This window comes from Lactuca sativa, chromosome 8 (genome assembly GCF_002870075.4).
Source record: "Lactuca sativa cultivar Salinas chromosome 8, Lsat_Salinas_v11, whole genome shotgun sequence".
NCBI classification, from domain to species: domain Eukaryota; kingdom Viridiplantae; phylum Streptophyta; class Magnoliopsida; order Asterales; family Asteraceae; genus Lactuca; species Lactuca sativa.
The window spans coordinates 188,082,453-188,109,148 of NC_056630.2; positions in this window are offsets into that span (position 1 = coordinate 188,082,453).

Below are 26,696 nucleotides of genomic sequence, written 5' to 3' on the forward strand. Positions count from 1 at the left end.
GTTGAATTTCCAAATTTTGGTTCGTTAAAAGTTTGTGTTTAGCCGGGTATAAACTTTGTCGTATTTGGTGACGAATTTATCAAAATTTTGTGTTTGTAGCCTTTGCTATGATTTTTGCCCCCCTAGTGTTAGGTTTATGAACCCTACTACATTGTGTTACGAGTATTATTTATTCCCAAATAGTATATAGCTGAATTATCAAGTTTTATGTTACTAACCCTAACTAGGGCTTATATTTGATAATTGGTAAAAAGATAGATACTTTTTTATTATAATTGAAAGTTGTACATTAGGAACATTAAGAAAACATAGTGCTTATCCTAAAATCTTAATACTAGTAGTGTTGAATTGGTTGACTTGTTGACTTTCTTTGACCCAAAGTTGACAGTTGTCACAAAATGGGAGCAGATTTCGATGGATTTCATCACCAAGTTTCCGAAGACGGCAAAGGGTTTCGATACTATATGGGTCATCGTGGATCGATTGACCAAGAGTGCCCACTTTCTGGAGATTCGGTAGAGTAATTTGGACGAGAAGTTGGTCGATATGTATGTTCGTGAGATTGTTGCTCGCCATGGGGTTCCAGTCTCCATTGTTTCAGATCGTGTGGTTTGGTTTTGGCAGAAGTTCCACGAGGAACTGTGCATAAGGTTGTACTTCAGCACTACTTATCATCTGCAAATCGATGACCAAAGTGAGCAGACGATACAGACCCTTGAGGATATGTTGCAATACTGTATTATTGATTTCGATGGGAGTTGGGACTCTTACCTGCCTCTTGCAGAGTTCTCCTACAACAATAGTTTTCACTCCATCATTGGTGCTCCACCTTTTGAGCTCTTGTATGGGCGGAGATGTCATACCCCGGTTTGTTGCGGGGAGGTTGGTCACATGGAGATGGGATGTACCGAAGTGGTCCTTCAGACCATGGAGATGGTTTAACTGATCAGACAAAGATTGTAGACTGCTTAGAGTCGGCAGAAGAGCTATGCTGACCGGCGCCAATTCGAGTTGGAGTTTCAGGTCGACGACATGGTACTACTGAAGGTCTCAACTTGGAAAGCTATGATCCGCTTCAGAAACAGGGGGAAATTTGGTCCCCTATATATTGGGCCATTTAGGGTCATTTCCAGGTTTGACCAGGTTGCCTACTGATTGGATCTTCTTGAGGAGCTCAATCAGGTTCACAACACTTTCCATGTTTCGCAGGTGTGAAAGGGAATATTGGATGAAAACGCAGTGGTGTCCTTGGTTGATATTCAGGTTTATGAGTACCTGAACTATGTTGAGAGACCGGTGGATATTCTGGAAAAGAAAGTAAAGGTTTTGCATAGCAAGGAAGTACATTTGGTGAAAGTACGATGGCAGCATCGGAGGGGCTCCGAGTGGACCTAGGAGGGGGAGGCTAAGATGCAGGAGCATTATCCATATTTGTTCTCTTCAATAGACATCGAGGACAAAATCCAATTCAAGTGGGGGAGAAATTAACACCCTGATCTTGGTATGTTTTCTTTTTCCCCTTTATTTATTAAAGTTGCATTTTTTAGCCCTTGAAGTTGGTACATGGGATGTACCACTTGGTACGCTTAGCGTACTGGCTAGAGTTGGATCGGGACAGCGGGTGTGTACGCTGGGCATACGCTTATGTATGTTGGGCGTACGTGTGACTTCCAGATACCTTAAATTGGGGTGTTACACCCTATATATTCATCCTTAACCTTTGGGGTTGGCCTCATTTCTTGTCCCTGAACCTCTAGAAAACCCTAAACGTCCCCTTAGCCTCCATTCTTGCATCTTTGAGCTCTTGAAGAGAAATTTGTGTTGTTTTGGCCCATCTTTGAAGAACCTAGAAGAAAGTGAAGTTCATAGCTTGTTGGGAGACCTTAGATCTAGAATTCTCCATCACATTGCAAGTTCCTAAGGTATCAAGTTCAAACCTTGACTTGTCAATGTCTAGTTTTGTTTATGGGTTGATTTGGCTCACTTTTGGTCCCGTTTTCATGGACTGATATTTTCGGATGATTTGAAGGGATCATTTCATTAGATCTGACCTTGTTAGAGGATTCCTTGGCATAAAGGTGCCAACTTTATGGGGTTTTAGCCATCATTCATGCATTAAGCCATTAATTAAGTCATTTCTAAGCTCAATAACTTCATTTAGCCATGCATGAACATAAAGTTAGCAACTTTACGTGTTATTTAAGCTCATGGAAGTCAGATCTACCTTTTGGGGCCTTATATTAAAGTATTAATAGCTTGATAGGAATAATGGCATCGCAGAGGAGTACGTTGGGCGTACAAGCTAGTATGCGCAGTGTGCAAGACCCAATGTGAGTACACTTAGCTTATAACTAGGTATGCCCCGTGTACTCAGCCGGTGGGCTTTGCAGCTTTGGGCTTCAAATTTGGGCCACCTTTTTGGGCTTAGATGCTTGAGTCCTCTTTGGTCCATCTGAGTGTCGATGTTTTGGGCCAAGTGAAGGATTGCACTTTGGGGTAAATTCCAAGTTGGAGTTGGTCCCAATTTGATAAATTGGGTCAGTTATGGGCCTTGAATGGTTATTTAGGAGTTGGGCCTTTTGGATCAATATTTGGGCCTAGGTTAGCCTAACTAAGGAAAAGGGTAAAGTGACCATTTACCCTAATATTAGACTATTAGCTTAGATTGTAATCCAAGTATTAATTGGATGACTTTTATGTTGTGATAGTGCTGGGATTTTAGTGAGCTAGTAACCGGAGACTTTCAGTGTGATTCAGCAGTGTGAGGTTAGTTATCCTCATTGTATTTCTTGTTCGAAGGCACCAAGGCTGGCCCTTTGGAGTGTTATCCTGATTATCATATGATTGAGTATTATAGTGACATGTTAGATCTATATCCTGGTAGATAGGATGATGCTATGCTTAATGATCTGTAGGATCTGTCTGCTTGTTATTGGCTGGTTATTTGTATGCGTGTTTGTTATATATATTTGTCGACACGGTTTATGTGTGGTTGGGTTGAGGCGATCTTGCTTTGTGTTGAAGGCCAATAGACCCAGGGCGTCCTAGATAGACTAAAGGCCAATGGGGGTACGAGTCAAGCCGAAGGCCCAGAGGACGGTCTAGATGGGCTAAAGGCCCGGTGTGGCGTACCAGTCATGATGAAGGTTCTGTGAGCATCAAGTTAGACTACATACCGGTGGGGTGTTCCAGTCAGACCGAAGGCTCTATATGCATGTTGTTTATTGTAATTATGCTGGTTTTGAATTGAGTTGGTACTTTAGAGGAACTCGGTAAGCTTTGGGCATACAATGTTGGATTATGTTTTAGGTACCTTAGAGGATCATGGGAAGATGAAGGCTTGATCGTGCACCTCCTCATGTTTTGTTTGTGATTTTAGGAAAACTCTGATAATAGACATGTTTTGGAAAACTATTTTTTATTGAAATGATGATTTTGGATTGTTTAAAAAGTTTAAACTTTTCGAGAAATTTATGGATGTTACAGTGGTATTTCGGGGAATTCACTAAGCTTTGTGCTTACGATTTATGTTTATGGTTTCATATACTTACGGGTCGAAAAGGAAGAGCCCAACGTGACTGCATAACATCTCCCAGACTTTTCTGCATTGGGAATTTATGATATTACTCTGATGTTTAAATAATATAATTACTCTGATCGGTTTTGGAACAACTCGTTTGTTTGATTTATCATTTTGAAAATGAAAATTTACTATGAATTTTTGGGGCGTTACACTACTATGTTAACATGAAACTTTAGGCTAATCTCAATTTGAAGGTCTTAAGTGTTTCTAACATTTTGTAGTTGATTGTTACATGTTATTTTATTTTGTGGTGATTATGCTTTCGCTAAATACATTGGTACGAGGCTTGAACATTGTGGGTTGTGATATAGTAAAGATGTATGATGATTTATAATCACAACTTTGTTGTAACAAGTCTATTTTGATATTTAGATTGAAGCTTCTTGTCATCTAACCATTTTGTAACTTTTGATTGTTAGAATATAATTAGAACTATTTGTAACTTTTGATTATTAGAATATAATTAGAAGATGAAATGCAATTGTATTTTAATTGAGAACGATCAAAAATAGTTTAAGTTAAAAATAGTTTATTTAAACTTTAGTTAGCATCCTATAGATTTTATAAAACAGTCTTTTTATGTCTTACTGCAGACGTTTCTGACGTGATCCATAGAGTGCATACATTTTACCTTTTAAAAAACAATCGCATTCACCTTCCCTATAGTGACGGATTTAGTATGTTAGTAGTGGGGTGCATGCACCCTACTTGAAGTGGCCCATCACCTATATTATAGGTAAAATGCAAGAAAAAAAAACAAAAAGTTGTAGTTTGGCCCAACTAAAAATTACTTATTAGAGTTTTTTTCTTAATATTTATTTGTACTTCTATTTTTTACATAGCTCTTTATCATTTTTGGAGGAAAAATATCAAAAGAAAGCAACCAATACAAATATAACTATTTTTTAAAATTTGATCTAGCAATTTATGAAAAGAAACTTAAATATTATTATACTTTATTTAAAATGAAAAATATGTCCTTACTGATTTTTTTTTTTTACTTTTTTATATTTATTAATTTATTTCAAAATAGTTAATTAATGTTCATCTTTTTCTTGCTCTATACGCAAACATGATATAGGGAACACAGTTTTACTTCCACCACTCTCACCCCCACCACCACCAATCACTCCTTCTTCATCCCCCTCCTCTCTTCTCATCGTAAAACTGAATCACCCTGCCTACTTTCTTGCCCTATACCTACAAAAGAATAACCGAATAAAAAAACAACTTCTGAAAACCATGAAGCTCAGAAAAAAAGAGAGATTTGGAATCCATCAACTATCAACCACCGACACTCTGACGCTCTCTACACCATTGCTCTCCTCTCTCTATAAACATATCCTAGACAATCTAAGACACCTCTAGAGAGGAATCCTGGTTAAAGAAACATAAACTTCGAAACCAAAATGCAAAACGAAAGCATGTACAATCAACTAAAGTACTATCGTCTCTCTTCTCCTATGAGACGCCTTCCACACAATCTTTCATCTTCCCTGGCGATTTTAAAGAACTCAAACCAGATAATTAACAAAATCCAACATGCTAGAACTTCTTCGATATCCTTATCTACCCCATTGATTTCCTAATTTACAAAACCGACTTTGTGGCTCCTAATTCGACTTTTTCCACCATCATAGAAGTTAAACCAATTTTTTTTTCAAAAATCCATTTGTGGTTCTTGGTTTGAGTTTCTCCCTCTTCAGTGAAAATAAACCTGAAGATGAATTTTAGAAATCTGATTTGTGGTTCCTGTAAGAAATCAAGTTTCATAAAACTCCATTAATTTTAGAGATATTATAAATCCAAAAAAACCCATATTGTCAAAAATTGATTTTCAGTAGTGTAGATCAGGGTTGGGGCTACCAAAAAGGCGGCTAAATGGAGAGATGGAGCTGCAATGGGAGGAATATTATGCTGGAAAGAACAAAGGATGGAAGTGGTGTTAGACATCTGTTGGGCAACGATAATATAGGATTTGTAGAGGAGGTGAGGGGCAGTGGTCGGAAAAGGAAGGTGTGGGAGATGAAATTCTGTGAGCAACGAGGAAGAAATAAAAGGACGAGTGGGACCACACTTATAAAAAAACTAGTTCATAACCTGTGGAAACCACGGTCGGTATATTTAAAATTTTTATATAGATAAAAAATAATAAATGTGAAATAAAACCAAGATATTGTCGATTATAAGTAATTATGAATTAATTTGTTAAGAAAAATAAACATAATAATATTATTAGGATATGATTTTGTATTTTCAAAATTTGAGTTGTTACCAAAAAAGGAAATAATAAAAATCATACAAAAATGTTACTTGTCAAAGAGATATTCTAAAAAACTGATATGTGTCATTTTTACGTTTCATTTATTAGAAGAGATAAATAAGTTAATAATAAATAATAGTTAAAGTAATCCAAAAGTTCATATTGGTCATTTTATGTTGGTCAGGGAAAAAAATCAAAACAAACACAAAAGTTAGGGACAACCTGAGTTAAATATTCTTTTTAGGGACCAACCATACAGACTACCCCAAACCATAGTGTGCATTCGTATCATTTACCTATATATTTATTTATTTTACTTTATTTATTATATTATATTAGTTATATAATGGACCCTAGTAAAATATCAATCTAGATCCGTCACTGCCTATCATGCCTTTGTTTTTTTTTTTTTTTTTTTTTTTTTTTTTTGACATTTCAACACCCAAATAATTATCAATGCAAAGTTCAGGCCTATCTTTCTTCATATCCACAACCCTTTTGAATTTATGGGACTTGTGTGGAACGTAGGACACATGAAAGGAAGTGACATCCTTGTCCGATCGGATCTTCGGTTGCCTTCACTGTCTTACCTTTGTCTGTTCCCCTTCTCCGCTGTCATGCCTTTTCATTTTCAGTCATCACTACAAGAAATGTGAGCATTAGCGGTGACAGGTATCACCGCTGAAGAGTACATTTGTCGCTGCTAAAGCTATTTGCGGCGACATTTCGCCGCTAAAGCTATTTGCGGCGACATTTCGCCGCTAAAGCTATTTGCGGCGACATGTCGCCGCTAAAGGATCACCGTTGTTGCTTCATCGCAATTGCTCCATATGTCGCCGCAAATACTACCCGTCGCCGCTAACATGACCTGTCGCCACTGATGAGATTAAAACTTTAATCTTTGAAGATCGATTAGATCTTAAACAGGTAAGTAAATATAAAATAGCAAGAACACGAAAATAAGAACAAGGCAAGAGTGAATCAAACGTGTCGAATGATTAAAACAAAATCCTCAGAAGAGCTCGATTAAGAACATCAACTGTAGAGGATTGGTAGGTTTACAAGAACGATCAAAGAAATCTGCAAATACTATCGTTATGCTCTAGATCAATCGTTAACCTAATATGCATGCAAGCATATACTTATATAATAAACAAAATGGGCTCTCGGTTGGACAGGCCCAAACCGGAATACAAATTAAATAAACAATCAGCCGAGCCCAAAGACGCAACCCTTGAACAAATCTTCAACCCAACAATCTCCCCCTTTGCGTCAATCGGAGCGAGATCTTTACTTGTTACTTGGGCCAGCAGCAGAGGCAGGTACCTTCTTCTTCACGGTGTTAAAGAGAGACCTTAAAGTGCTAATGTGGATTCCCGTTGAATTACGATCAATCACTTTTTAAGAAATGTTGAAAGGCTTCTTTTAATTAGGCTACTTTAGGGTGGCTTTCGCTTTGATGCAACAATTCTAATCTTGAAATAAGAAAGAAAGTGATCAAAGTACTTGTGAGACCGGTGTAGTCTGTTGAACAAGTAGGAGGGAATTAATATTAAATTGGCTTGGAAAATATAAAATCTCAATAAAAATTTTAAAATTAAAAACTGGATCCCAAGGGAAGAAATGTTATGGTGTTTAACAATTTCATAGGAATCACACAAAATAAAATTTGAGATTTCATGAAAGTACATCCATCAATTCTTTGGTGAAAACTTGAGCAAATTGATTGATCACCGTCAATTCAGATTTGGTGTTGAATGTTGGGTTTCACTCAGCTCGTAGTGATACGAAACTAAGATCATAAACACAGATGTTGTGTAACCATAAACCTCAGTGGTAATTTCTGAGAGTCTCAAGGGTTACGTTGATGAAACGAATGTAATGGAGAAATGAAATGGAGATGGTGTAAGAAGATAAAGTACCTTTGCTGCGAAAATAAGGACCAAGCAGAAAAACTCTTAACTCATGTGAGAAGAGAGTGAGGTAGCTCACGATTAGAATAAATGTGTTAGCCTTATTGGGAAGACAAAGTTTGTGTATACCAGGTCATGAAGGCTATTATTCAAAATCTTATGAGGCTGGGGACACATACAACAGCATGCTTCTAGGGACACTTAAGTAATTCATCAATTATATCCCCATAAACGAACGAACACACAAAAAAATTTTTTTGAGTTTTTGAGATTTATTAAAGAAGAAAAAAAATAAATAAAAATAAAAGATAAAAAATAAGTAAAAAAAATAAGTAAGAAAAAAAAATAAGACTTAAAAAAAAACTTTGAAAAAAATATGAAAAACCGAACCCGAACGTTCGGTTGGTTTCGGTTGGGAAAAAAATTGAAAAACCGAACCCAAGCGTTCGGTTGGTTTCGGTTCCAGAAAATTTTGAAAAACCGAACCCGAGCGTTCGGTTGGTTTCGGTTCCAGAAAATTTTGAAAAAACCGAACCCGAGCGTTCGGTTGGTTTCGGTTCCAGAAAATTTTGAAAAACCGAACCCGAGCGTTCGGTTGGTTTCGGTTCAACAAAATTTTGAAAAACCGAACCCAAACCTTCGGTAGGTTTCGGTTTTGGAAAATTTTAAGAAACCGAACCCGAACCTTCGGTAGGTTTCGGTTTTGGAAAATTTTAAGAAACCGAACCCGAACCTTCGGTAGGTTTCGGTTTTGGAAAATTTTAAGAAACCAAGGATTTTAGACATGCTATTGGAAAATATTTTCAACACTAAGAAAAACAATTTTGTACAAGAAATATACAACCAAGAAAAACTACCTTTGAAGTGATGAGTGAGGCAGATGGTTTAACTGAACCCGAACGTTCGGTTGGTTTCGCTTCTTACGTTTGAGGTTGAGAGGTAGTTTGAGGTACTGACTCTGATTCCATCATACCTAGTCCTTGCAATATTCTGTTGAATGATGCTTCAGGAAGAGCTTTGGTAAAGACGTCAGCCAGTTGATCAGTGGTTCTTACGAAGTGAATTTCGACGTTTCCATCTTCCACGTGATCTTTGATGAAGTGATACCTTAGTGCTATGTGTTTGGTTTTAGAGTGTTGCACTGGGTTATGACAGATCCTAATTGCACTTTCAGAGTCACAATATAGTGGGATCTTCTTCATATTTAGTCCATAGTCTCGAAGTTGACTCTGGATCCAAATCACTTGTGAGGTGCAGGATGCAGCGGCTATGTATTCCGCTTCGGCTGTAGACAACGACACACACGTTTGTTTCCTGGATTGCCAGTTGACCAACTTCCCGTCAAGGAATTGACAGCCACCAGTAGTGCTTTTTCTGTCGAGTCCACATCCTCCAAGGTCAGCATCAGAATAGGCTTGAACGAAGAAGCCTGAGTTGGAAGGATACCATAGACCTAAGGAGGTGGTTCGCTTGAGATAGCGTAAAATGTTCTTCACTGCAAGCATGTGAGGTTCGCGTGGGTTTACCTGAAATCTAGCACAATAACACACAGAAAACATGATGTCAGGCTTGCTAGCAGTAAGATACATTAGTGAGCCTATCATTTGACGATAGAGCGTGATATCGACAGCCGGTTTGTCTAGGGATGGAGTAAGCTTGGTGCCGAATGCCATTAGGACTTTGACTTTGGAGTCTCCCATCATACCAAAATTTGCTAGGAAAGTCTTCGTGTAAGCTTCCTGATTGATAAAGATGCCTTCGGGTCCCTGTCTAATATTTAAACCAAGGAAAAAGTTAATAGGACCCATTGAGCTCATTTCAAATTTAGTCTCCATCAACTTTCTGAATTCAGCTGTTAAGCTGGGATTCGTAGAGCCAAAGATAATGTCATCGACATAAATTTGAACTATCATAAGGTGGTTACCTTCCTTTTTGCGAAAGAAGGTTGGGTCAACCGAACCTTGTTTGAATTTAGACATCTTTAAGAATTTAGTTAGCGTTTCATACCAGGCTCTTGGAGCTTGTTTAAGGCCATACACAGCTTTATCCAGAATATAGCAATGGTTTGGATACTTTTCGTTCACGAACCCAGGAGGTTGCTCCACATACACGGTTTCTTCAAGTTCTCCATTAAGAAATGCACACTTGACGTCCATTTGGAAAACTTCAAAGTTTTTGTGGGCAACATAAGCAAGAAATATTCTTACAGATTCCAGCCTAGCTACAGGAGTGAAAGTCTCTTCATAATCAATCCCTTCCTCCTGACAGTATCCCTTTACTACCAGACGAGCCTTGTTCCTTATAACATTCCCTTCCTTGTCCATTTTGTTCCTAAAGACCCATTTGAGACCAACAACCGAAGCATCTGGAGGAGTTGGAATGAGGCGCCAGACTTTGTTCCTTTCAAATTCGTTCAGTTCGTCTTGCATTGCTTGAACCCAATCAGAGTGATCGAGGGCAGTGTTAACTGTCTTCGGTTCAACTTTTGATACGAATGAGTTAAACATACAAAACTCAACCTTTGAAAATAAGGATGTCTGTTTTGCCTTCAGTTGTGATCGGGTCAGAACCTTTTCAGAGACATCACCAACCACTTGAGAGATAGGATGATCTCTGGTCCATTTGGTAAGAGGAGGATAATTTGGATCAAAGGTTGGGTCAAGTTCAGCATTGATCATTTCTTCTGGCTCGGATTGGCTATCGTAGTCAAGCGTCATATCATCATGCTCCCCCTCGATTTGAGAAACTTGAGAAACTTGAGGTTCATAGGTTTCTTGTGATGCTGGACTTGCTGGCGTTGATGCACCTTCGGTTGGAGAAGCACCTTCGGTTGGAGAAGCACTTTCGGTTGGAGAAGTAGAGCTTGGCTCCCCCTCGACAGATGAGCTTGGCTCCCCCTCGACTTGTGAGCTTGGCTCCCCCTCGACAGATGAGGCGCCAGACTTTGTTCCTTTCAAATTCGTTCAGTTCGTCTTGCATTGCTTGAACCCAATCAGAGTGATCGAGGGCAGTGTTAACTGTCTTCGGTTCAACTTTTGATACGAATGAGTTAAACATACAAAACTCAACCTTTGAAAATAAGGATGTCTGTTTTGCCTTCAGTTGTGATCGGGTCAGAACCTTTTCAGAGACATCACCAACCACTTGAGAGATAGGATGATCTCTGGTCCATTTGGTAAGAGGAGGATAATTTGGATCAAAGGTTGGGTCAAGTTCAGCATTGATCATTTCTTCTGGCTCGGATTGGCTATCGTAGTCAAGCGTCATATCATCATGCTCCCCCTCGATTTGAGAAACTTGAGAAACTTGAGGTTCATAGGTTTCTTGTGATGCTGGACTTGCTGGCGTTGATGCACCTTCGGTTGGAGAAGCACTTTCGGTTGGAGAAGTAGAGCTTGGCTCCCCCTCGACAGATGAGCTTGGCTCCCCCTCGACTTGTGAGCTTGGCTCCCCCTCGACTGAAGCATCGTTGGATGAAGATTCATCAGAAGTCGATCCTCCTTCATTCATTCTCCTGGCAGCTTCTTCGACAATTTGCTTCATGTGGTCTACCTTGTTGTCTGCTGCACCTGCTTCTGAAAGAGAAGCTTTCTCTGGTTCGTCAAAGAGCTCCAGAAATTTCTCGTATAGATTAGCGATCGAGACTGTGACTTAGCCAGTTTGAGGAAAGATTTCCCCAGCGGTGTCTTCTTTGGCTTGTAGCTTTTTGACATAGCTATCGTCAAAGGTCACGTAATATGTCTCTTCAAATTTTCTCGAACGCTTGTTTAGGACTCTGTATGCTTTGGATGTGAGAGAGTAGCCCAGAAAGATTCCCTCGTCGGCTTTGACATCGAACTTGTTGCGGTGTTCTTTAGAGTTAAAGATGAAACACCTTGAGCCGAACACATGGAAAAATTTCACATTGGGCTTTCTGTTGTTTAGTATCTCATAAGGTGTAAGCGTGAATCGCTTGTTGAGATAAGACCTGTTCTGTGTAAAACAAGCAGCAGAAATAGCATCAGCCCAAAAATAAAGAGGTAAGGAAGCGAAACTTAGCATAGTTCGGGCAGCTTCACACAAAGATCGGTTTCGTCTTTCGACAATTCCGTTCTGTTGTGGTGTGTAGGGAGCTGAGAAGTTGTGACTTATTACCTTTTCTGCTAGAAATTCTTCAAACTCCCTGTTCTTGAATTCCAGACCATTGTCGCTTCTGATGTTGCGAACGACCTTCTTGAGCTGTACTTCAATCTGCTTGATGAACAATTTCAACTTATGAGTCGCTTCAGAATTGAGCTTTAAAAAGAACACCCATGTAAATCGTGAAAAGTCATCAACAATAACAAGGATATACTTGCTACCACCGATGCTTTCGATAGATGAAGGACCACACAAATCAATATGAAGTAATTCGAGTGGTTCAACAACTTTTGTGTTAATTACAGATGGATGACTTTGACGACTCTGCTTCCCCATTTCGCATGCAGCACACAAATGATCTCTATCGAACTTGAGCAATGGAAGACCCCTAACATGACCTCCAGTGACAAGTCGGTTGATATCTTTAAAGTTGAGATGAGAGAGTCTTCGGTGCCACAACCAGCTTTCGTCAGATTGAGCTTTTGATAACAAGAATATAGTTGGGTTTCCTTTGATGGGTTTAAGGTTTAGAGGAAACATTTCACCCTTTCGCTCCGACTTGAGAATTACTTTCTTTGTCTTTTTCTCAATAATTTCAGAACCTTCATCATCGAATGAGACTTTAAGACCTGTACCTCCAACAAGCTGAGATACACTGATGAGGTTGTGTTGGAGTCCTTCCACATAAGCCACCTTCCTTATAGTGAAATCACCATTAGTTATCATTCCGTATCCCTTTATGGTGCCGAAAGAATTGTTTCCAAACTTGACATTGCCACCATTTGTAAGAGATCTGTATTCCCTGAGCTCCTCTTTCCTCCCTGTCATGTGACGTGAGCAGCCACTATCGATGTACCATTCTTCGTCGAACTGCTCGTCACTTATAACCTGCAAAAATTAAGCAGATTTAGGAACCCAAAGTTTCTTGGGTCCACGTGAGCTTTTCATGGGAACAGGAACAGTAAGAGAGATGTCAACAAGATATGTTCGTTTTATAAGTGTTGTTTCATCTTTCTTTTTAATGGTAAAAACTTTTATTTTATTAGGATTGGGTGTGTTCGGTTTAGACTCTGGTGTGGATGTAGAAACCTTCTGTTTGCTCTTTTGTTCAGCCGATGAATGAGATTTAACAGAATGAGCTTTAGAACAAGATGGAGATGAATTAGTGGAAGTAGAAGAATTAGATGAACTAGAAGGAGTGGGTTTAGATTGAGAGGACTTCTTGGCTGGAGACTCTAGGTGACCTTTTTGCTTTTGATCATTGGAGGGACTGACCTTAGAGTTTTGATCTCTGATGACTTCAGAACCGAACCTTTGCTTTCGGCTGGAATCGTTCTTGGAACCGAACCTTTGCTTTCGGTTGAAGTCATTCTCAGAACCGAATCTTTGCTTTCGGTTGGTATTCTCTTGTGAACCGAACCTTGGCTTTCGGTTGTTGTGACTCACAGGCTTTCCGACAGGATTGTTTTCATACTTCAGATTCTTGTCTTGATGTGAGAAGTATGCATTCTGGGATTGCCATAATTGCCTCCTTTCAGAGAGATTCTTCCTGTATCTTTGATTCCTTTCACGTTTCTTATTCCTCATCTGCTTCGGTTGATGATGAATATTAGCTTTCATTTTAGGTTTCTCCTTGGCTGGTTCATTTTGAACTGTAGGAGTTTCACTTTGAACTGTAGGAGTTTCACTTTGAACTGAGGAATTAGAGGGAACGTCTTCTTTTGCCGAACTTTCATTCTCCTGAGGAATGTCCTTCGTACCACTGGTGCTTGGCTCATCGAAATTATCTGGCTTATTCAAGGGTTCAGGTATGTATCTACCTTTACTCATCCAAGAGGTTCTTTCTGATAAGCCTACCGTTTCGTTTGCATTATCTATCGGAGCTGACCAGAAGTACTCATCACAGCCATCAGCATTGTCTTCGTTTACAATAGCTGTGAGTTTAGCCGTCTGATGTTCGGTTACTCCAATGACCTTGTATACTTGATTTGGAGTGGTCCTGACCTTTTGATACACAACTGCTTTCTCTGCTAAGATCGGGGACTTTTGTTGGGACAATCGAGCGAACTCCACTGAATTTTCAGAAATTAGATTCTTGTGGTTTTCAGGTTCGCTTTTCACAAATTCTGAGCAGTCAACCGTGTCCTCTACAGAAATTTCACTCATGTTGTCGTCCTCGTTAAGCTCAGATGCATTTTCAACATCAATTTTGTTTTCTGAGCTTACGTTGGCGTTTAAACAGTCAAATTTTTATATGGTTTCGGTTCTCAGTTTAAGTCTATCATTTTCATCCAAAAGGTTTTTAAGCATGTCCTTGTGGTCCTTGGATTTAATGAAGGACTCAATTTTGTCCAGTCCATACATGTAGGTCGGATTGACATCGTCAGATGATATCACACTCTCACAGTTATAAGCTTCGGCATCAATTTCATCCTCCTTAAACTCAAGGAAGGGCAAAATCATGCGATGGATCTTTTGGCCTACTTCACAGTCCAAGTGAAGCTGAGTAATATTAGAATAAAGACGTTTTGCAATTAAACAAAAAACATTCCGCTGTTTTAACAACTTTAAGTTGTCTCTTTGTAAATAAATGTTTTCGTCTTTAATTTTAACTAATTCAGACTCCTTCAACTCGATCCACATGCGCCGCTCCTCACTCTTCGAAGACACCCTGCTTAATTGATCAGTTAGGTTAGAATTGGTGACTCGAGTTTGAGTTAAGCTACTATCTAGATGAGACATTCTTGTATTAACATTTTTTAGTTCTTTCTCATATGAGGATTGTGGTACTTTAAATGAAATGAAAACCGATTGTACCTTCTTTATCAGTTCATCAAGCTCATTGAACTGTTGGCTGAGTGGTTTGGCCGTAAAGCACATGTCCTCCTGCCCCTTCGGTTCATTGCTTCCACCATCAGTGTTGTATCCCCTCATCTGAGATACATCAGACACCATGAAGCATCTTCCTCCACTGCTCTCCTCGTTTGCCACATAATCCTTTCCATGAGTAGGCTTTCTCACTTCATCGTCTTCTGAGTCGGTAGACCAAACTTCCACGCTACCGAACTCGTCATCAGCAACCGAACCCTGCACAATAAGAGCATTCATGGAAGGGTTAGCGGTAGACTTCTTCTTTCTCATCTCATCGAGCCTTTTCTGCAGCACAGCTTCCTCATCCTTTTCATCATCCTTTTCAGCCATCTTTTTAAGGACACAATCTTTAGCATAGTGGTTTTTCCCACCACAGTAGTAACAGCTTACTCCAGAATCGCCATCCACCTTCGGTTCCTTCTTGGGCTCTTCAACCTTCGGTTCATTGTTAACTTTTTCTGAACTATAACTCCCCTGCCAGTTTTGGTTTTTATTGTTGGGGAATCTCTTCTTTATGAACCTCTTGGGGTTAGACACCATCATAGCATAATCCTCAGACGTGAGGTCATACTCCTCCAAGTTAAGGTCTTCATCCTCCATCACAGCTTTACTTTTTGACAGGAGGGCCAACGAACCAAGGCTTGAAACAACGTTCTTCTCCTGCAGCACAATCTTCTCCTAGGACTTGAGAATACCCACCAGTTTCGCCAAAGAGTATGATTTAAACTGCTCATGGGCTTTAACTGTTGACACCACAGCTCTCCATTCTGACCTTATACCATTCAAGAACGTAACCTTCTGCTCGATAAGCTTCCTTTCGATGTCATGTTTGATCATCCTGCTGAGAAGATGATTCAAGCGATCGAACGTCTGGGTCACTGTTTCTTCGGCTCCTTGCCTGAATTCTCCAAATTCAGATAAGAGCAAGGTTTGGATAGAATGTTCAAGATCCTCGTCTGTAGAGTACAGTTCGCGAAGTCTATCCCAAACTTCCTTTGCTGTCGTGCATGAGCTAACCAACCTAAAGGTGTCGGACTGAAGGGCGAATCTGATCAACCTTAATGCCTTGATATTGCACTGGAATTTGTCCTTTTCATCTTGTGCAATATCTTTAACATCCTTTAGCAGATCATTGTACTCCTTTTGAGTTTTAATAATCCTGGATGTTGCAGAATGAGAAAACGGTCCATTAATGATGGCTTCCCATATGAGGTATCCATTATCCTCAGATCCTATCACGTAGTCTTCGAAGTGATGCGCCCATACTTCATAGTCATGGGTGTATAGGATTGGAATCTTCGTGGTTGAACCGATGCTGTTGGAAATATTGATAGGATTTGATTGCGACTCGTCCATTATGATCAAAAAACTTGTTCAAAGATCAGACTTGTAATAAAGCAGATTAGGGAAAAACAATAAATATCAAGATACGTCAATAATGAGATGACGGCTCAATAAATATCGGTAGTTGCGGAAAAACCCTAATTGAAACCTTTTCACAGAAAAGATGTGTATTGATTACACAGCCTCCTGCTCTGATACCAACTGATGAGATTAAAACTTTAATCTTTGAAGATCGATTAGATCTTAAACAGGTAAGTAAATATAAAATAGCAAGAACACGAAAATAAGAACAAGGCAAGAGTGAATCAAACGTGTCGAATGATTAAAACAAAATCCTCAGAAGAGCTCGATTAAGAACATCAACTGTAGAGGATTGGTAGGTTTACAAGAACGATCAAAGAAATCTGCAAATACTATCGTTATGCTCTAGATCAATCGTTAACCTAATATGCATGCAAGCATATATTTATATAATAAACAAAATGGGCTCTCGGTTGGACAGGCCCAAACCGGAATACAAATTAAATAAACAATCAGCCGAGCCCAAAGACGCAACCCTTGAACAAATCTTCAACCCAACAGCCACTAATGAATTGTCGCCACTAATACGTAGGTGTCGCCGCTAAAAATATTTTACGTTTTTTTAAGTGTAATATTAAATATTATAAAAACTACTATAACATACATACAAACTGCTAAAAACTTAATTTTACTGAAATATTAGTCCATATACAAACGGTCCAAATATTCATCCAAACAAAGTGCAATATATTCAAAATATTAACTCAAACAAAACATTTCATAATATCCTAACAAAATAGCAACTCGTCCTCATCACTCCCATTGTTTCCTTCGTTATCATTTCGTGGCAGCAGTGAGCGAAACAGGTCGGGTCCTTTAGTGTTGTTTGCAACATTTCCAACTACAGAGAAAGCGAAATATATCACCAACATAGCATAATAGCATTGTACTTTCAAAAAATACCAAAATAAAAAATACCAACATAACATTATAGCATTATACTTTCCAAATACACTTAAACATACATCGTGCACAATATATACATTATAGCATTGTACTTTCCAAAAAATTAGCAATCTACAAAATACCAACATATCAAACTATAACCAAACTACATGATACATAATATTGCATATACATTATAGCATTATACTTTTTTTCCATTATAGCATCGTACTTTCCAAAAAATTACCAAACTACAAAATACCAACATATCAAACTATAACCAAACTACATGATACACATTATTGCATATACATTATAGCATTGTATTTTTTTTCATTTTTCCATTATAGCATTGTACTTTCAAAAAATTACCTAACTACAGAATACCAACATATCAAACTATAACTAAACTACATGATACACAATATTCCATATTCATTATAACATTGTACTTTTTTTTCATTTTTCCATTATAGCATTGTACTTTCCAAAAATTACCAAAATACAAAATAAGAACATATCAAACTATAACCAAACTACATGATACACAATATTCCATATTCATTATAACATTATACTTTTTTTTCGTTTTTCCATTATAGCATTGTACATTCCAAAAATTACCAAAATTGAAAATACAAAATATCAACATATTAAACCATAACCAACATATCATTATAGCCTTCTACTTTCCATTATAGCATTTTACTATATATTAAACAAACAATTACCAACATATCATTATAACATTATACTTTTCAACTTAAACTAAAAATTACCTATGATTGTGGTGGTTGTTGTGTCATCGGTTGTTCCTGATCGTACATAAACACAACCGTAGGAGGTTTATGCCTAATGCATCTCATATATCCGCGTCGAACACCCAATATTTTTTCAAAACAATTTTTTTTTATTTCACTTGGTGTTAGACTGCTTGCTTCAGAAGAAGATTAGGTCTGTTGATTGATCTCTTGGAGTAAAGCCAAATGTATTTTCAAAAAATGATAAACACCATAAAAATTAGATTACTAAATACCCCCTGACGATATAAACACTTATATGAAATTACAAATTAACCACTTACATATTGTTTCTCGACTGTAGGACTACTAAATACCCCTTGGTGATTGGAATTAGCCTTATGAAATGCTTCGACTCGAGTGATATCCTATTTAACATTAAAAATTAGATTAATTATACTTTAAATGAACAATTAAATATATCATAACCTAATTTTTTGAAACATACATTGCTATAAAAGGTCAACCCCCTTCTGTTTACAACTTGTTGTTTTGCACAGACTTTTTTGTTTGATGTCAAACACTTCAAAAATTCGGGCATTTGAAAATGTTCAACTTCCTTCACCCAATATTCTCGTGACATACCATCGGGGGGTTGTTTAATTCCATTGGGATATCTGCAGGCTCCCCGATATCTATAAAATAAGTATGAGCTTTACTTTTCCGACCTCTGTAAATTTTTGCAAGACTCGCATCAATGCTCCGCGACAACTGAGCACGCTCGGGTCAAAGTTAACCTTATCCAAATCAAACTTATTCTAAAAATACAAAAAGTTAGTTAATTAAATACCAATCACAACTAAACTTAAAATATTAACAAAGTTACCTTCATATGCATGACTATTGCATTCCTTAATGCGGGGAAACATTGTCCCAACTAAATATGCTGAAAGGTATGTTCATCCACATTTATTTCCCAATCTCACGTGAAAACCAATTAGCATGCTTCCCGACAGGAGAATATGTGATCTCCCTGTCAAAATCCAAATCCACCGGCTTTCCCTTATTTGCCCGTATCAACTTTCCTAGCTTGATGTTTTTAGATAAACCCCTTCTTTTCTTTGGAACCTCAGCTAAAAAAATACAATTAAAAATATTAGTCATGATAATTTATAAAAAATTAATAAAAATAGCTAATAAATATATCATAATAAGACTTACCATCCTGTTCGTGCTAACCACGACCAAATCCTACCGGAGGTGGTGGGTCCCCGACTCCATCACCTCCGTGTCCAAGGCCTATAACATCGACCGTCATGGTAAAGAGTATCAGCCAACTAAACCTCATATGTAGCCTGTAAAATTATAAGATGTACAATATAGAAACACAATATGAATAAAAATTAGAAAAACAACATGAATAAAAGTTAAACAAACAACATGAATAAAAGTTAGACAAACAATATGAATAAAAAGTACGCTTCAAATAAAATTTTTATTAAAAAAACATTTGATTTTTTTTAATCAGAATCTCCATCATATACTTCAATGTCTTCTTCATCAGCATCATAATCAGAACCGTCATTATCATAATCAGTCTCTTCCTCGGAAACATTATCGATTCTACCCGTTGGCAGAGGTACTTCAGTCTCGTCCCCATCGTCGTAATCAACATTGTTTTGAGCTACATCAACATTGTTTTGAGCTACATCAACATTGTTTTGAAAGTAGTGTGAGAAGTCAATAAAAAGTCTAGCTCCAGATGAAGAGTTGTTTTGAACTACATCAACATTTTCGGCCTCCACAATGTCGACCTCTTCGACAGAGTCACTGTAAGGCTTTTGGACACGAGGATTGTCGGATGGTAGATCCTAAATATTTTGATGAGTAACATGCTCGACGACACATTGAGGGTTGTTGTTTTGGTTTCTTCGATGATTAAGAGGCTCATGGATGTACAATACATGTTTGTCTTGCGAAGCAAATATGAGTTGATCATCTTGGTACACTTCTTTTTCTGTGTTGACACTGATGAAATTATCATCAGCAATATCTTCCGTATCGAACCACTTGCACCAAAATATTACACTTAAATAATCATATGGATATTGCACCACCACGATCTCTTCTAACTGGCCATAATATTTCTCTCCATTCTCACCAACCTCTAGAACCCTAGAGTTTTACGTTTTGCATTGTGCATCACGACTAAGTACGATAAACCTAACACTGTTGACTATGCACATGGTGTAAGTATAAACATCCATTTGTGAACCCATTGAAAGGGTTGACAACTCTTTGTGGAATTCTAGAGAGTGTTCTTTTTCAAACTAAAAGACATATTAAACATATGTTGATGTGTTATGTATTCTTTATTCTCTATATTGATCAAACATATTTGTTTGTTAATTATTATTACCTTTTCAAGAAACCAGTTAGGAAATTCGATCTTTTTGTCACTTTCAGAATGTTCAGATTTGAATTTTCTAACAAAAACATAAACTCGAACTTTCTATATACATATATATATATATATATATATATATATATATATATATATATATATATATATATATATATATATATATATATATATATATAATTGATGAATGGATAAAAGTAACAATAAATAATGAAAGAAGATTAAAATAATAACACTTACTACATGTATTGTCTGACTTCTTGACAACTATTCAATATAAACAATTTTATATTACGTTTTCCCTTATATCAAGATATTTGATTTGCGTTGCGCTGGTCGGTCGACACTTGGACTCAAACATCTAAAACTTTGTTTTTTCAATGACAACGTCCTCATTTCTTTAAGGGAGATTGAATCGGGTCAACACATCTCGAAGGTATGTCGAACAAAATGACAAAGCTTCTTCAACAACATAACCTTCAGCTATACAAGATTCCGGCCTTGCCTTATTTCGAACATAGTTTTTTTAGTTTTTTCATATACCTTTCGAACGAATACATCCATCTTATACATACCGGGACCCAAACACCGTAATTCAAGACCCCGACTTTAGATAATAAAAAATGGTACATTGAAACATTTTTTTGAGCGGTAGTAACAGCTTTGGGATGATTTGCTTTTGAATGTATAAAAAGAATCTTTATTGACAACTCTGGAACCATAGAACACATATCTATTTGTTGACACGTGCTACCCTTGCGGTAACAGAGAGCTTAAGTATCAAATCTGCGCAGTCAAGAAAGAAGAAATGGTACAACTATCATATCCAGTACCCAACTCAAAATTTCAAGCACTCAATCGAAGAAATTTTAAGAAATTCAAAAAGTTGATTGAAGAACACAAGCTCAAAACGAAGATATAAATCCAAGTTCAATCAAATCATAAGCCATCTCAAAGTCAAATCTGGCGAATGAAGAACTGTGTGGTATGATACTTGTGGCTCTCAAAAAAGTGAAAGCATAGGAGTTGGGCCCTGCGTGTGGGCTCACTACTTCAGCGAAAGCTGATTTGCCGTGACGGGTTCTTAAGGATGCGTCGATTCTGATTCTTGACTATCTAGTCTTAAGGACATGAGACCCCGGACTGTGTTGTTTTCTCTCACAAATCTAATTAAGGTATAAAGTTTAAATAAAACTATGGTTAGATTATTGAGTTACACCTTTTCGTGGTCTTCCTCACTTTAGGAGTCTGTAATACACGAAGGGTAGCAGGATGTTCACCTAGGTGTTAATGATTGGAGCCCCATCGATGCAAATTCCGATCGTATTAAAAACAAATTATTTGTGTTTTTGAACTTTTCTTCGGTTCATTTTTCTTAAGCATCTTTTTGTACATATGTTATTTTCATTAGTTTTTATTTTATTGCATGCATTCACTCTTAATTACTTGTAGGTCCTTTTCATTCCTACCGTTCTTTTCATCTTAGTTTCCTTTTAGTCGCCTATCGCCTTCTCTAGGGTGATTCTTCATTTTTTTTTCTTTCTTGAGGACAAGAAATGTCTAAGCTTGGGGAGGTTTGATAGGTGCATTTTATGCACCTATTTTTCCTGTTTATTTCTGTACTTTCATAGCATTCTACTTCATAATTCTTGCATTTAGTTAATTATTTGGGAAATTGCATATTTCATTAAGAATGTCTGGTACTTCACTAATTTTGATTTATTTTGCAGGCATTATGGAGCTTGGAGTTTGGAGCATAGAGAAGGGAGCATGGAACTTGGAGCTTGGAGCATGGAGCTTTAGATCATGAAAAGAAGATGTACTGGTCATGCCATGGAAGAGAACATGAAGACATAACCCGAGTCATTGTTGCATTATCATCATAGCAAATGACTACGTTTCAAACACGATTCATGTCACACTGACACGGGTTGTGTTTGTTCTTTGTCATCTTATATTTGAGCAACATGACTCGTGGTGAACCTAGACTGAAGATGGAGCCAATAGCGAAGACTTATTGGACTTTTAGCAAAAAGCATGGGTCATTCCAAAAACATATGGGAAAAAGGCATGACCATGCTAAAAACGCATGGTCTATTGGCAAGCACGTGGGCCTTAATAAAAACAAGGGAAGACATCATTTTATGAGCAGACACGGTTTTTGGAGCAGTTTTGGGCGATCTTGGGCAATTTTGGGAGATTTCTTGGGGCTTTTGAGAAGACCAAATCATTAAAAACACTTTTAATTTCATTTTAAACATTTCCAAAATATATCTTTCTCTTTGATTGATTTGTTCTTATCCATGTGTGGCTAAGAAACCCTAGTTTCTAGTTCTTTTTCAAAACATGTTGATTGCTTGACTTGAAGCATATGATTTGATGTTTGATTTGTGATTCTATTCTAGTGATTATTTTTTTGTTTAAACTAGAATCCTTGAATCTGATTTGTGTTTTATTGGTCACTTTCATGAATTGAATTTTTGTGCAGTTAATTAACTTTAGGGAACCTAATCGTTCTATTAAGTTAATAATTGGTAACAAGCAATAAGTTTTCTTATGGTAAAACATATATCACATGTTTTCACAATTCCAAGCGTATGAGAAGAAATGAATATTGTTGGGAAGCTTGTACAAAACTTAATGCGGTTTTCCAATACAATCTAAGAGCGTATTTAGGTTAAATTAGTAAAGATAGGTGTAAGCAAAGAGCGTGTTTTGGTTAGATGATTTGACAAGCAAGAGGTATTAGAGCGTGTTAATATCTTTCAGTATCAACTTAAAATAGCAATCATGAATTGCATCAAGTCATGATCAAGTTGAACAACAACATTGAGAACTAGAACTAGAACCATTCAATCAAATTGTTTACAAGTTTATTTCATTTTGTGCATTCTTTTAAAGTAGATTGTTATTTCATTATTTTACTTTTGCAAATAAAACCACCTTTCTGACTAAAGTACCTTGCACAAAGAGGTATAGACTTTTATTACATGTCTCTGTGGTTCGACCCTGCTTGCCTTGTACTACTTTTTATTGCATTAAAGCAGTATATTTGGAGTCTATTGTACCCCTATCATTTGTTGGCTTTGACACGCCTAACAAATTGGCGCCATTGCCAGGGACACGGTGTTGCTAATTGTTTTGTCAAGATTTTTCCGGATCACTGCTTCACATGCCTTGCATAGGAGTTGGGCCCCTACGAGTGGCCTCAAGGAAAAAAGAAACACGCGACCTGGCTTGGACCATGTGTTTTGGTTGTTTATACTGTTTATAATTAAAAAAAACCCGATTTTTTTTGTGTGTCATTCTTCCTCCTCACCACCATGCACTCTCTCCTCCTAAACACTCATAAACTTTCAACTTTAATCAATCAATCCAACATTAAAGCTCAAAGGGTTTCAAGAGCAAGCTTGGGGAGATATTTTGAAAAGAAGAAGGGAAGCTTTTACCTCCATTTGTGCATTCCACCATTGAAGAGCTCAACTTTTCTAGAGGTTGAAGATGAAGTGAAAAATTCAAGCACACATCACAACTTTAAGCATTTAAATGGCACATTCCTTCCATTCCAAAGTTTGATGCATGAATCCTAAGATTGTTTGACTAGAATTGTTGAGAATTCGTTCATATGCTCTATATAGTTATACATTTGTGGTCGGTATGTTGTCTACCCTCTCCGAGCCTCGAGCATGATGCTTAATCTTAGGCTTAGGGAGGGGTCTTTGTACACTAGATTCTAGTTTCCACATTTCTTTAAAAATAAAACCAAAAAAAAACAAAAAAAATCCAAAAAGATTTTACTTTTCTTATTTTAAGTTTTTTCATGCATTCATTTCAAAGCATTCAAAATAATAATAATAATAATAATAATAATAATAATAATAATAATAATAATAATAATAATAATAATAATAATAAATTTAAAAAAAGAAAAAAAATTAGCAAAAGATTTTCTGTTTTTAGCATTTTTATCTTTTTTCATCTAAGAAAAGGAAAAAAAAAACAAATAATACGGGATGAGGACAATCTTTACATATGATAGCTCCGCGAAGTGGGAAAATTAAAAATCAAAATGAAAAAAAAAAAAACCGAAGCGTCGGGATAGTAAGTGTAGAATCGGTTGGCATAACTAGGGGACCTAAACACTGTAATTCGAGAAACCGACTTTAGATAATAAAAAATGGCACATTGAAACGTTTTTGTGAGAGGTAATAACAGCTTTGGGAATTTTGAATGTTTAAAAAGAATCTTTATCAACAATTCTGTACCCACAGAACACAGACCTATTTTTTGCTGTGTTGTAAAAATCCCAACTAGGTCCTGATTAATCTCTAGGCACCACTCAACCGATTAGAGGACATTTAGCGATTAATCCCTGCATACACAATGAGTGAAACAATAGAACCCGATGAAAATTTAACACTTTAAAGAAATTATATATCAATAGAAACTATTTAAGGTATGATTAATCTTTTATTAATCATATTAACCTAATTTGTTATGATATTAGTGGTATTTATGAACTTTTATATGATATTACTCATATTTAATTTTTAAAAATTCAACAAAGTAGCAATTAATGGTCTCCGATTAATCTCCGCCTAGCCGATTAATCCCTTAACCCCAGTCCATCGACTAGCTAACGTCAAACGATTTTTACAACCTTGATTTTTTGACATGCGTTACCCTCGCGGTAACAGAGAGCATAAGTATCAGATCCACATAGTCAAGAAGGAAGAAATGATACAACTGTCATATCCAGTACCCAAATCAAAATTTCAAGCACTCAATCGAAGAAATTTTAAGAAATTCAAAAAGTTGATTGAAGAACTCAAGCTCAAAACGAAGATACAAATCCAAGTTCAATCAAATCAGAATCTATCTCAAAGTGAAATCTATCGAATGAAGAAATGTGTGATATGATACTTGTGCCTCTCGAAAAAGTGAAAGCATAGGAGTAGGGCCCCTTCGGGTGGGCTCACTGCTTCAGCGAAAGCTAATTTGCCGTGACAGGTTCGTAAGGATGTGTCGATTATGATTCTTAACTATCTAGTCTTAAGGAAGTGAGATCCCACACTGTGTTATTTTCGCTCACAAATCTAATTAAGGTATAAAGTTTAAATAAAATTATGGTTGGATTATTAAGTTGCACTGTTTCGTGGTCTTCCTCACTTTAGGAGTCTGTAAAACATTAAAGGTAGAAGGATGGTCGCCTAGGTAATAATGATTGGAGCCCCATCGATGTAAAGTCTGATCGTATTAAAAAAATTATTTGTGTTTTTGAACATTTTTTCGGTTCATTTTTCTTAAGCATCTTTTTGTACATATGTTATTTTCATTAGTTTTTCTTTAATTGCATGCATTCACTCTTAATTACCTTTAGGTCCTTTTCATTACTATCATTCTTTTCATCTTAGTTTCCTTTTAGTCACCTATCGTCTTCTCTTGGCTGATTCTTTATTTTGTTCTTTCTTGAGAACAAGAAAGGTCTAAGCTTGGGGAGGTTTGATAGGTGCATTTTATGCACCTATTTTTCATGTTTATTTATGTCCTTTTATAGAATTCTACTTCATAATTCTTGCATTTAGTTAATTATTTGGGAAATTGCATATTTCATTAAGAATGTCTGGTACTTCACTAATTTTGATTTATTTTGCAGGCATTATGGAGCTTGGAGTTTGGAGCATGGAGAATGGAGTATGGAACTTGGAGCTTGGAGCATGGAGCTTTGGAGCATGAAAAGAAGATGTACCGGTCATGCCATGGAAGAGAACATGAAGACATAACCCGAGTCATTGTTGCATTATCATCATAGCAAATAACAATGTTTGAAACACGGTTCATGTCACACCGACACAGGTCGTGTTTGTTCTTTCTCATCATATATTTGAGCAACATGACTCGTGGTGAAGCTTGACTGAAGATGGAGCCAATAGTGAAGACTTAATGGACTTTTAGCAAAAAGCATGAGACATGCCAAAAACACATGGTCAAGACAAATGACCATGCCAAAAACACATGGGCAAAAGGCATGACCATGCTAAAAATGCATGGTCTATTGGCAAGCACGTGAGCCTTAATAAAAAAAAGGGAAGACGTCATTTTATGAGCAGAGACGGTTTTTGGAGCAGTTCTGGGCAATTTTGGGAGATTTCATGGATCTTTTGAGAAGACCAAATCATTGCAAACACTTTTGATTTGATTTTGTAAGCATTAAACATTTCCAAATCCATCTTTCTCTTTGATTGATTTGTTCTTATCCATGTGTGGCTAAGAAACCCTAGTTTCTAATTCTTGTTCAAAACATGTTGATATTGACTTGAAGTATATGATTTGATGTTTGATTTGTGATTTTATTCTCATGATTATTTTTTTGTTTAAACTAGAATTCTTGAATTTGATTTGTGTTTGATTGGCCACTTTCATGAACTGAAATGTTTACAAGTTTCTTTCATTTTTGCATAATTTTAAAGTAGAT